This window comes from Trichosurus vulpecula, chromosome 8 (genome assembly GCF_011100635.1).
Source record: "Trichosurus vulpecula isolate mTriVul1 chromosome 8, mTriVul1.pri, whole genome shotgun sequence".
In the NCBI taxonomy this organism is placed as follows: domain Eukaryota; kingdom Metazoa; phylum Chordata; class Mammalia; order Diprotodontia; family Phalangeridae; genus Trichosurus; species Trichosurus vulpecula.
This window is the reverse complement of record NC_050580.1, coordinates 213,813,804-213,827,762: the sequence shown is the minus strand read 5'-3', so window position 1 is coordinate 213,827,762 and position 13,959 is coordinate 213,813,804. Positions and strand designations below refer to the sequence as shown.

The following is a 13,959-nucleotide window of genomic DNA, read 5'->3' as shown; positions in this document are numbered from 1 at the left end:
CCGATATAAATGTTAGTTATTATTAAATCAGGTAATTCATTGGAAAGCACTTAGTGGAAAAGCATTACGGGAATCTTCCACATACTACTTTGAGGTCTTTGTGGAAAAGTGTTAAGGGAAATCTACCATATATTACTTCAGTCTGTGCTTCCATGAATGTGGGAACCCCCTCCACCCATGCAGGACTCATCTGTAATTTAGGAGATGCATCTCAGAAGGGTTGCCTGGGGCTCAAAGCATGTTCACACAGCTAGCGCTTGTCAGAGATAGGATTCAAACGTGAATCTTCCTAACTCCAAGCCCAGCACTTTATCTGCTATGCCATTGGGAATCTCAATCAACAAGTATTTATAAACAACTGTTATGTGCCAGGCACTGGACTAGGCACCAGGGATACAAAACAAAGAGTGAAACCATCCCTGGTCACCAAGAGCTTATATTCTAATGGAGGAGATGCCTACTATAATCAAAGAGAAATTATTACAAGTAAGTATGATATGGAAATATTAATGTTATTCAATATTCCTATACTTATATTGGCTCCCTCCCCCAACCCCATCATCTGTGATTTGATTGGTGCTGAAACCTCTTGGCAAAAAGACTACCTCTTCCAAGGCAAAGCGGAAATTTGTATTTTACTGTAATTTATAATCTTTTTATTATTATATACATTATATTTATTATAATTTATATTATATAATATATTAAACATAATTATAATTTATATTTTGTTATTATAATTTATAATCTTAGATAATTGCTCAGACCACTAAGTTAAATGACTTGCTCAGGTTCACATAGCTCCTATGTATTGAAGGCAGAACTTGAATTCAGATATTTCAGAATATGAAACATTGTCTCTCTTGCTCATATGGTATCAAAGGATTTTTCCCCCAAAATCCAACCCCCTAGAGTATTTGAACAAAATTAAAAACCTAAATTAAATTGTAAAACAAATCAACTTCTGCATCTTCCTTTTCATCTTTTTTTTTTTTTGGCCACCATTTATCATAGTTAACAAACACCAGTGGGAAATCTGACAATGGGGACATCTTTGTTAATAATTAAACTTACATAGTCATTTAAAATCTACTATTTTCTTCACAACAACCTGTAATCAGGAAGATCTGAGTTCAAGTCCAGCCACAAACACTAGCTGTGTAGCCTTGGGCAAGTCACTTCTGTGACACTTTTAGTAATATTTTGTGACTGAGGCACAAAGTGCCTCCGCTTCCTCAATAAGGTATAATAATAACATATACTTCTCAAGGTTTTTATGAGGATCAAATGAGATAATATTTGTAAAGCACTTTGCAAACTTTAAAGCATTACATAAATGCTATTATTAATTATCATTATTATTATTCTAATTGTAAGTAGTAGTATTATGTCCATTTCAAAGATTGGGCAACTGAGGAGCAGCTAGGTGGAACAATGGATAGTGCACTGGCCTTGGAATTAGGAGGACCTGAGTTCAAATTCAGCCTCAGACACTTGACCCTTACTAGCTGTGTGACTCTGGGCAAGTCACTTAACCCCAACTGCCTCACAGAAGAAAAAAGAAAAAAAAAAGGTTAGGCAACTGAAGCTCAGAGAGATTAACACAACTAATAAACACCAATAAGAGCAAAGGCTCAAACCCAGGTCTCCAGGCTCCGAGGCCATTGATCTTTCTGCTACTTCACATTGCCTTCCATAAGCCAAGCATTTTGATATTTATGCAAATATTCCAGAAGTTAATTTCCATCAGAAAATATCACAATAAATTCTCACTTATTGTAATATTGCAATTCTTCAAAAAGAGCTAAAATGTCATGAGTTATTATTTCATTTCTTCTTCTACTAACACAGATCCCGATTATTCCAAGTCTCCATAGTCAGTCTTCATGAGTTACTCTGGCCAAAAACATTCATCCATCATCCTTCCTTTGTTAAGCTTAGCTAGATTGGTCCTTGAATGACAATCCATCACTACCAGAGCTTGAAATCAGCTGCCATAGTCTTCCAGAACTCAAGTACCTCAATAGAGGCATTGAGGCAAAACTTAATGGAAGACTGATTTCAATAACAACCCATGTATCCGAGAGCTGGGGGGAAGGGGTGATCATTGACCACAAGGGGCTCCTGCCCTGGACTCAGATGGACCAGGTTCAATCCTAGAGGAGCCTGATCCCTAAAAGAGGGAAGTCAGGTTTTTCTCAACTCTCTGGCTCACTGGCTGTACCCCAGAGTTCAGGGAAATTTTCTTAAATGAAATTTAGGTATTGCTCATGCCTAGGATCTTCCCTTAAAAGGACCAGTAGGTCCACGTAAGTTCAGAATAAAATAAAGACAACAAGAAAGGTGCTCAGTGTACAAAGTAGATAACAGGGGTAAGGACATCCATTTCATCTACTACAAAAGACATGCTTAAAACACAAAAGCTCACATTGACGAATACACAAAACATGGAACAGTAACCTATCACTCCTGGGTTTCCAGGATTTTTTTTTAATTTGTAATTTATATGGCCACCCTGCCCCCCCACCCCCATCTGTCTGGAGCAGCACGTTGAGGGACGGCACCCGCTGGCACCATGCAGTCAGACGACGTTATCTGGGACATGCTTGGAAACAAGAAGGTCTGTTCTTACGAAATGAAAGCCAAGACCCAGAACTTTTGTCGAAATGAATACAACCCGATTGGATGATGCAACTGTTCTTCCTTCCTATTAGTAAACAGCCAGTATGCTACCATCGGAGAAGAGAAAGGTCAGCGGTCCTTGTATACGGAGGTGATAGAAGGAGCAGCTTTCCCTAGGCACCTGTGGGAGCGGGTCCAACTCAGTAAGAAAAGCTCGGGAGCAAATAGAAGAAAATTTTATTTATTGACCTCTCTTCCTTCAGCACAAATGTAAACAGCGGTTCACCAAGATCACTCAGTACCTCATTCGAATCCCTAAACTTACTTTAAATCGACAGAAGAAACTTGTTCCCTTGAGCAAAAAGGCAGAAAGGCGTGAAAAGAGATGAGACGAAAAAGCATTAAAAGCTGCTAAGCTAGATAATGCAATAGAAAAGGAATTATTGTAGAGGTTAAAACAAGATATGTATGGGGACATCTACAACTTCCTCATTCGTGCCTTTGATAAAGCTTCGGAACATCAGGAGACACACCTCAGATACTGAAGAGAAAGATTAGGAGGAGGAAGAAGAAGGAGATGATGACTTAAGGTAAAGGGAATCTGTGGTAGATGATGAGGTGGAAGAGAGTGATGTCAGTGATTGTGAGGATATGGATAAATCAGAAGCTACCCGTGAAGAAAATCCGGAGGAGAAATCATCCTGTGAAGAAGAAAAAAGCTGCTACCGTCAAACACAAAGGCAAAGCTCCATTGAAAGGCCCCATGAAGAGAAAGCAAGCCTATGTGGAAATGGAGTATAAGCAAGAGACAGAAACAGAGGCCAGACTCCAGACCACCTAATTGTCTTCAGGCATTCTGTAAATAGACAGAAATAGGTATGAGTATTCTCATTTTACTATTGTTTAAAAGATTCTTGCTCTTCCATTTTGTGCTTAAAGGTTTTGTTTTTAAACACACTATTTGTCATCCAAATACTCATACTTTTCTTCTATGTGAAGGGATGAAGAAAACCTTAAATTTTGATCGGGATTTTCACAGGATAGGCAGATGTATTAAAATAACAGTTGGGCTGAAGAAGGCTCACAGGTTGGAGTTAGGCTTGTGCATAGCAACATTCTGCCCGCTTTAGGATGGCATATCATTTCCCACTTGATTTCACTCTTATTGTGTAGTTGTGTCTGATTCTTCATGATTCATTTGGTGTTTTCTTGGCAAAGATACTGGAGTGGTTTGCCATTTCGTTGTCTAGCTCATTTTAACAGATGAGGAAACCAAGGCAAACAGGGTTAAGTGACTTGCTCAGGGTCACACAACTAGTTGATGTCTGAGGCCACATTTGAACTCAGGTCTTCCTAACTCCAGGCCTGGAATTCTATCCACTGTGCCACCTAGCTTCCCTTGATTTCACTCCTTTTTGCTTAAGACTTATTTACTCTTCTTGGTCCCTACTCCTATGGAGTTAAGGGAAAAAAAAACAAGCCACCCTACTTCCAATCCCTTTTATAGAGAGTGGGAAAGCTTTCTGCTCCTGAAACTAGCCTTGTCATTCAAACTTTAGGGAAGACACAAGAATCCTTTTCTTCAAGTTAATGGATGATGAAGGAAAGGTAACATTTTATCTTCAAAGTAAGAAATATATATATATTAATTAAATAATATGTTAATATATTATATATTAAGATATATACATATATGCATATATGCCTATATACATAGGTACATATACATACATACACACACACACACACACACATATATGGCAGTGTGCCTGTCTATGTTCCAGCTTTGGTTGCTCTTCCTGAAAGCTTCTGATACTGTCTAGCACCTTGTCATTTTCGTGACTTTGGACAACTTTGGTTAGCAGACTCTGGAACAGAATAAAAAGTCCTGCTTTGATGTTTTTGTCCCCTGGTTTATTGAGTCTTCTCCTCTACAACCTCTCATCCATGTTGGTAGAAACAACTAAATGACAGTCTATTCCAGTTATTCTCAGAGTGGTCAGAACAGATTCTGATTTGATGAAGAAGCATACCTTGGGAATTTCCTGCTGCCTTATGGACAGAAGATGCAATCGTGTCATTCACTTTGAGGTTAGGCAGCTAACGTGCAAGAATTTAGATACACAAATGGTGACGAACACCACCACCAGCTCTCTGAGATTTGTGTAGGTTAATAAAATTTAAAACAAACTAAAAAATTAAAAGTTGTTTAGTTTTAACATTTTAAAAATATTTTGAGTTCTTAATTCTCTCCCTCCTTCCTAGTCCTCCCCCAACCATTGAAAATGCAAGAAATGTCATATCAACTATACATGTGAAATCAGGCAAACATATTTCCATATTAGCCATATTGAAAAAAGAAACAAGAAAAATAAAGAAAATGAAAAAAATGCTTCAATCCACACTCAGACACCATCACTTCTCTCTCTGAAGGTAGATAGTATTTTTTCATCGTGAGTCCTTTGGAATTGCCTTGGATGTATTGCTGAGAATAACTAAGAACAGTTGATCATCAGACAATATTACCGTTACTGTGTACAATGTTCTCCTGGTTCTGCTCACTTCACTTTTGCATCAGTTTGTAGCTTCCCAGGTTTTCCTGAAGCCATCCTGCTCATTATTTCTTCTAGCACAATAGTATTCCATTACATTCATATACCACAGCTTGTTCAGCCATTCCGCAGCTGATGGGCATCCCCTCGATTCCCAATTCTTTGCCATCACAAACAGTTTTCCAGGTTTTAAAGGTAACTTTGTAGGATTGCTCAACAGATAACTGTAATGGTAATGGGATATGAAGATCTTCCTCACCCATTAATAGGCCTAACCATGGAGCCCGTTAAAGGAAGCTTGCTTAGGGGAGGCTTGCTTGTAGGAAGGCTTTCACACCTTTTGGTACTAAATTGATTAGGAGTCAGGAGGGTTGTGGTGCCTTCTGGCTCTGAGAAGTGTATATATACTTTGAGTTGGTGTTTTGCTTTGGGGTTTCTCTTATAAGAAGGATCTTTTGATTTCCTGGTCAAGACTCTGAGTAGCCATATGTTCAGAGCTCCCTGACTGCTCAGATATAAAGACTCTCTCAATCCAGTGGTGTAGGTAAAGTATATAGTAATATTGCTTTGATTCAGGCAGTCAGAGCCCTGTCTGTTGGTCTTTATGCTAATTTCTCTGCTTGTATTTTCTCTGTATTTTCTCTGACATTCAGGGTGCTGACTTTTCCCCTGAACTAGTGAATGTAATTAAAAGTAGGATTGTTAACCCCTTTTTGAGCAGTCTTTCCTAGAAAAACAGATAAAAGAACCTGTGCTAGCATATACTAGGGTACTTGCTGTTACAATAATTCACATTCACTTCAGATCCACACTATCTGAGGAATTCACAGGGTCCCAACCTGCTGGCAAGCCTTGCCATGGCTTGAGCTTTCTTAGTCCATCTTGCTGCAGTATTCACCTGGTGACGGTCATCTTTTCCCCCAAGAGGGACAGAATTGCAGGAATCCCTTCCCCTGACTTCCCAGGCTCCCAAGGTTATCAACAGGGTTGGAAACATCAATTTCTTAGAATTGATGTTCGATGACTTATACTCAGGGGAAAACAAAACAAAACACAAAAGAAAAGAGGAGATTTGAAATCCAAGCTCAGGCTGCTGAGGTAAGCATATGTTCTCCCAACCTTGTCAATGAAGGTACCATTGCTGGGGCAAGGAGAAGGGAGTGACTCTCTTGAATCTTTCATTGGAAGTTCAGGAAGATCTGACATTAACTATAAACTAACAAAGAAGCTGACAGAAGAAGATTCTTGATGGTTCAGTTGCCAGTCCTTTCTAACACCGCCCATTAGCAGAGGGACATTGGGGGAATCAACCTGGAATCTTTATCACACAAATACTTTATTTTTCTTTAAATTCAATTTTGTTTTCAGTTCTAAATTCTCTCTCTCCCACCTTCCTTTCCCTTACCCACTGAGAAATTAAGAAAAAAACAAAACCTATTTCAAATAATATACACTTAGCAAGGGCCGGAGTACCTCCCTGAAGACCCAAAGCATGCTCAATTTCCACAAGAGATAGGCCAGTCCAGGTAACCAGGGGGCTCCCCTAATTTTCCCTATTGCAAACTAATTTAAGAGGCATTAATTTTTTTTTAAAAAACCATCACTTTTTCTAAATTGTGCACTTAACACCAGGCTATGGTATTTCTCTAGTACTCATCTATTAAAACATCCCACTCCTTTTTTAAAGACTGATTTAGTACATAACACTTCTTATAAGTGGCAGATGTCTCCTAAGAGGTGATTTTGACATTTTCAGACTGAATTTTAAAAGGATGTGTGCAGCAAACAAAATAGCTGTAGTCTAGTGACATTGCTTTTTAAAACTAATATCAAAATTTAAGAGGCAGTGTGGAGTGGGGATCAAGGACCAGTCTTGGAGCCAGGAAGGCCAAGGTTTAATTGGCTGTATGCCCACGGTGCTTCCAAATAATTCTTTGAAAATCTAAATTACAGTAGAGTTATTGATCTATGTTGGTGGAAGGAGTTCCAAACAGTGATGAAATCAAGACCTGTACCAAATAAATGAGAACCAAAACTTAAGCTTAACCAGTATACAAAGGAAGGCAATTTAAGGATATTGGGGGGAGGGAGGAAGGTTGGGTTTTGTTTGCCTTTTTTTTGGCCAAGAAATGAGCAATATGTGAACTAACTGTGTTTGGCACCCGTGCTTAATCTCTTCCACTGCTTGGATATTGAAGCCCCGGGAGAGGTTAGGTGGCTAGAGTCTAATCAGAGCAAGCTATTTGTTACCACCTTCAAGGATTCTTTCTGCCTAAATCTTGAACAAGGTCATTGTTCTCTGCCTGAAATGCCTGAATACACAATAGGCCCATCAGACTCCTCATTAGTATTCTGCACACCACATTGGTTAAATTTGTCATTTCATTCAGAATGCTTCTGTTGGCATATTTTTCATATCCTGGGCCTCCTCGGGAAAAATGGATGCCACTGTTAGAGATTTGACAGGCAGTTGAGCACACATTAATACATTTGCAGTCAAGCTGGGGGGAAAAGGGATTAAAATACTCAGCTGTTGGCCATGAATTCAGTTTAAATCATTTGTTGCAGATTTAGCTGTAAATGAAAGAGGAAAAGAAAAATAAATTTTAAAGACTACTGAGGACAAAAAACAAATATATTTAATAAGTAGATGACCCTGTCTCCTAGAGGCTGCCCCAACCTAATTAAATGATTATATGTTGGAAAAAATATCAAAGGGATTATTTATTTGAATAGTCTTTAAATTTAAAATTATATATACAGCACAAGGTAACATATGGCATTTCAAAAGCTTGCAAAATTGTATGTAAAAAGGATCATTTACCTAAAATTAATCAATCAAAATGAATAAATTAGTTGCCTCTTTTTCTCAATTTGGCTTAGAGGTGCTGGGTGGGACCTGCTGTGCATATGGACAGCTGCCTCCTAAGAGAAACAAAAGAGATGAGTGGCATTGCTTGAATTGGCTTAAAAGAAAAAGATAGGCAATTTTCTTCCCTGCTTATCAGCAGGACTGCTAAAAAATGGAAATTTATGATTTTTGCCCCCCCCCCCCCACCGAAAACCTCGTTAAGCTTCTTGAAGAAATGGAAACCTCAGGAGCAGTAATCACAGTGTATGAAGCCTCCTGAATAGCTAACACGGCTCACTTCATCAGGCCTCTCTGTTGGGGATGAAGTTGCTCAAGGAAACACTCCTCAAAGAAATACATTAGAAATTAAAATTCAGTTGCAGGGAGGTCACTGAGCTCTGATACCCAAAACTGCCAAATCCATCTGTGAGAACCCGTTCCAACATACAGAGGTATAGTTCATCAGTGTGATCTCCCTAAGAACCCTGACCAAATAAAAGTCAGATTGATTCTCTCCCTTCAGGGCAGTTAAGAGGACAAGAAAGTCTAGGCACATAGGTCCCAACCTCATCCTCCCCTCCATGAAAGTAGTCCTATGTGCTGCAACTCATCACCCATTGAATGGTCTCATTGGGCCCCAAATCAGGCTCTTTTCAGTGACAGCTTGAACAGCCAGCACCAGACAGGTGACTCTAATATTAATAATAGCTGATATTTTGTACCAGGCACTGTGAGAAGCACTTTACAATTATTATGTCATTCGATCTTCACAACAACCGTAGGAGATAAGTTATTACTGTTCCCATTTTACAAATGAGGAAACTGAGGCAAATAGAAGTTAAATGACTTGCCCATGGTCCCACAGCTAGTAAGTGTCTGAGGCTGGATTTTGAACTTGGGTCTTCCTGGTTCCAGGCTAAGAGCTCTAACCACTGCACCACCTAGAAGCCTCAGTGTGCAATGTACTCTGCACCTCATAAATCCCTAACACACATTCTATTGACTTCATGAAGCTCAAATAATATTAACTGGCATCATTTAACACACATGGTACTTCCCTAGACTTCTCATTCCCCTTAATTACCTTGAATGGGGAGCATGTAACTTATTGCTCATGATTCTTCCAGAGGTCACACTAATAAACGGCACCTCTGTATATGGGAATGATTCTCACAGATGTGTTTGGCCATTCCAAGTATGAGAGCTCAGTGACCCCTCTACAACTGAATTTCAGTTCCTGATGAATTTCTTTAAGGAGCAGCAGCCGTATCTCCAGCGGAGCTGTCTGCTGAAGTGAGCTGTGTTAATTATTCGGGAGACTTCATGCCTTTTGATTATTGCTCCCAAGGTTTCCATGTCTTACTCCTCTCTCTTATGATTTAGTGCCACAGTTAATGTATTTTGCGAGCTTATAATAATCATTCCTTCAGTGCTAATGGGCTCATCCTATGGTGCACTTTCAGGAAATGAGGTGTATCTACCTTTCTGCCTTTCCACCATGTGTTCCTTGTGTAGAAATCTTCCAAATCACAATGACAAGGAAGGGAGATGCAATATATAATGTTCATAGAAAGCAACTGCTTACTTTAGCTTACTTTAATTTGTGTGTGTATGTGTTTGTGTGCCCTTTGGGTAAGCTACTGCTGTGCATATCAAAGGACTATTTGGAGTTATAGGTAGAGAGCTTCAGGAAGGATGATTAAAGGGTGAGCCTGAAGAAAAAGAAAAAAATGTGTTCCTCAAGAACTGGAAAAAAAGCTCATTAATTCAAAAAGCACTAATTCAGAATTTAAAATAATTCTGGCTGCATCATAGATTTTGAGCTGGCAGGGACTGTTAGAGATCATCTAATTTTACACCTCTCCATTTAAGAGATAATTAACAGAGGCCCAGAGACGTTGTTCTTTTTCTAGGTCACACAGGTACTACGCAGCAGAGACAAGATTGAACTTAGGTCTTTCATTGCAAGTTCAGTTCTCCTACCTCTGCCCTATGTTGCAGATCAACTACAGCTTATCTTATAGTACCCTGGAACTGAAAGCTAGAGGATAATTCAACCTCTCCTGATTTTATGAATGAGGAGACTGAAGTCAAGGATCTGGACCAAGTAAGCAAGTAGTAAGTAGAAGAGACTGGATTCAAATCCTTTGACTCTAAATCCGGTGGTCTTTGCATTATACAATGCTTCAGCATCCTAGGAGGGTCTTCATAGAATCCAGAATTGGAATGAATTAATGAATGAAGCAGGACACAAATAGAACAAGACCATTCTTGTTCTCAAGGAGTTTGCATCTTAAAAGGGAAGACAACATATAGGAATGGTTTTAGCTGCAATCCAGATGGAAAATCCCATGGTCCTTAGGGTTCAGCACCAAAACAGATAAGAATGCTTCTTCTTTAATGGTATTTCCACTGATAAAATTATATCCATTTCTGATGTTGAAGCACTTGACTGTGCCAAGGACTTTGGTGGTGAGAACTGTCTTTTCGGGGTCTTTAGTAGCTGTGGCTGTAGCGCCTGCAAGAGCAATTCTCAGGCTGCAGGTGCACAGGGGCTACTTTCAAGGATGATGGTGGAGGGCACTGGGCTGGAAGCAGTGCAATTACCAAGACAAATGGACTCTTGGTCCATTGGTACTTGTCCCTACCAATCCTCCTCTGCTTATCTCAACACCTGCCTCTTTAGTTATTACTTTGAGTGTCTCAGCAACTGGAGTTTTGTGGTCAGGGCTGGAGGAGGGGGAAAGCAAAGGACACACCCTTCCCCTTCCCCATGCCCAAACTCCTTCTACTAGTAGTGATGTAGGGAAGCGGTGGTGCACAGAAAGGTGAAGTGTGACATAAAATTCTCCAATCAAAGCAAAAGAGCTTTTTTAATGCAGATATATTAGGTGTCAATGGGCTTTGGGAAAACGGCTATAACAAACGTGGGGCAAGTGAGGAGAGTGCCTTTTTTGTTTTGCTTTGTTTTTTAAAATTTATTTATTTTTAGTTTACAACATTCATTTCCACAAGTTTTTGAGTTCCAGATTTTCTCCCTCTCCTTCTCCTCCTCCCTCCCCACCCAAGACAGCTTGTGATCCGGTATAGGTTCTACACGTACCTTCACATTAACATATTTTCACAATAGTCAAGTTGTAAAGAAGAATCATAACCAATGGAATGAAGTAAGAAGAAACTAAATAAATTAATAAATAAATAAAGAGAGCAAATAGTTTGTTTCAATCTGCATTCAGACTCCATAGTTCTTTCTCTGGATGTGGATAGCTTTTTCCATCATGAGTCTTTTGGAGTTGTGTTAGAACCTTGCATTGCTGAGAGGAGCCAAGTCTATCGAAGTCAGTCATCACAGACACAATGTGTCTGTAATCGTGTACAATGTTCTCCTGGTTCTGCTTCCCTCACTCAGCATCAGTTCATATAAGTCTTTACAGGTTATTATAAAGTCTGTCTGCTCCTCATTTCTTGTAGCCCAATAGTATTCCATTACATTCATACACAACTTGTTTAGCCATTCCTCAACTGATGGGCATGCCTTGATTTCCAATTCTTTGCCATCAAAAAAAGGACTGCTATAAATATTTTTGTACATGTGGGTCCTTTTCCCATTTGTATGATCTCTTTGGGATACAGCCCTAGAAGCAATATTGCTAGGTCAAAAGATATGCACATTTTTTATAGTCCTTTGGGCATAGTTCCAAATTGCTCTCCAATTGTCCCATATCTTTTCCAGCTTTTATAATTTTCCTGTTTTGTTATGTTAGCCAATCTGACAGGAGATATGGTACCTTGTTTCAACAATCCAGCTAGCAGCTGTTGTGGGGGTGAAAGACCAACAGAAGCCCAACAACAAGACCAGCACACTGAACTTCAGAGCAAATCACAAACAAATTACAAACATCAACAGACAGACTAAATACAGATTCATAGTTACCAACATCTAGGTTCAGCCTGGGAGCTCAGAACAAGGGCTGGTCCAGAGTCACATGCACCACCACTACTGTGGGTAAGAGCTCCAAAGATGAGGAAACCAACCCCTGGTTTTATATCTTTTTCAGGGTCAGGGGTGAGTCACACATGTGACTCACCCACGTGACCTAAAATCATCACAAAGAAGCTACTTAAACCCATGTGGTCTAAGAGCCTCTGATGTCCCAAACCTATCACTCAAACTCATGTGCAAACTAGGTCCTCCCTTAGTTAGGCCCACCTGGGGCCCCACCTTGGTTACCAAGTCACACCCATATAAGTTTTATACATAATAGGGGTTTGGGCCTGGGGCTTAGCACCTAGTAAGGCTCAATGAAATACACTGAATTACTCAAAGGAAACAAAAGCCAACTAAGTGCTAAGAGCCCATTTTGCTTACCAACACATACCTAAGGGTTGTTTTGATTTGCATTTCCTTAATCAACAGTGATTTAGAGCATTTTTCTTATGACTATAGATATCTTTAATTTCTTCATCTGAAAACTGCTTGTTCATATCCTTTGACCATTTATCAATGGGGAATGACTTGTATTCTTATAAATTTGACTCAGTTTCCTGTGTATTTTAGAAATGAGGCCTTTACCAGAGATACTGGTTGTAAAACTTTTTTCTTAGTTTTCTGCTTCCCTCCTAATCTTTGTTGCATTGACTTTGTTTGTACAAAATTTTTTTCAATTTTACATAATCAAATTATCTATTTCACATTTCACAATGCTCTCTATCTCTTATTTAGTCATAACTTCTTCCCTTCTCCATAAATCTGACAGGTAAACTATTTCTTGCTCTCCCAAATTGCTTATAGTATCAGCCTTTATAACTAATTGTCAACCCATTTTGACTTTATTTTGTATATGGTGTAAGATATCGTTCTATGCCCAGTTTCTGCCATACTATTTTCTAGTTTTTCCAGCAGTTTTTTGAAACAGTGAGTTCTTATCCCAGAAGCTAGATTCTTCGGTTTTATTGAAGAGTAGATTACTATAGTCATTGACTACTGTGTCTTGTGTACCTAACCTATTCCACCAATCCACCACCCTGTTTCTTAGCCAATACCAAGTAGTTTTGATGATTACTGTTTTATAATGCAGTTTACTACTTGGCATGGCTAGGCCACCTTCCCTAGCATTTCTTTTCATTAATGCCCTTGATATTCTGGACCTTTTGTTCTTCCAGAGGAATTTTGTTATTATTTTATTCAGCTCTGTAAAATAATTTTTGGTAGTTTGATTTATATGGCACTGAATAAGTAAATTAATTTAGGTAAAATTGTCATTTTTATTATATTAGCTCGGCCTAACTATGAGCAACTGATGTTTTTTGAATTATTTAGATCTGACTTTATTTGTGTGAAAAATGTTTTGTAACTGTGTTCAGATAGTTACTGAGTTTGTCTTGGCAGGTAGATTCCCAAATATTTTATAGTGTCTACAGTAAGTTTAAATGGAATTTCTCTTTCTATCTCTTGCTGTTGGGCTTTGTTAGTAATATATAGGAATGCCGAGGATTTATGTGGGTTTATTTTATGTCCTGCAACTTTGCTAAAGTTATTTATTATTTCAAGAAGTTTTTTCTCTAGGATTCTCTAACTAAATCATCATCTCATCTGCAAAGGGAGATAACTTAATATCTTCTTTGCCTATTCTAATTCCTTCAATTTCTTTTTCTTCTCTTATAGCTAAAGCTAACATTTCTAGTACCAAATTGAATAATAGGGGTGATAATGGGCATCCTTGTTCCACCCCCCCCCATTTTATTGAAAAAACATCTAGCTTCACCCCATTACATATAATACTTACTGATAGTTTTAGGTAGATGCTATTTATCACTTTAAGGAAGATTCCATTTATTCCTATGCTTTCTAGTGTTTTTAATAGGAATGGGTGTTGTATTTTGTCAAAAACTTTTTCTGAATCTATTGAGATAATCATATGGTTTCTGTTAGTT

The 13,959-nt window shown here is 38.7% G+C and overlaps 1 pseudogene; it reads left to right on the top strand.

Moving 5' to 3' along the window:
• Positions 1-2,575: 2,575 nt before the first annotated feature.
• LOC118827918 lies at positions 2,576-3,463 on the top strand (annotated as a pseudogene).
• The last annotated feature ends 10,496 nt before the right edge of the window (positions 3,464-13,959 follow it).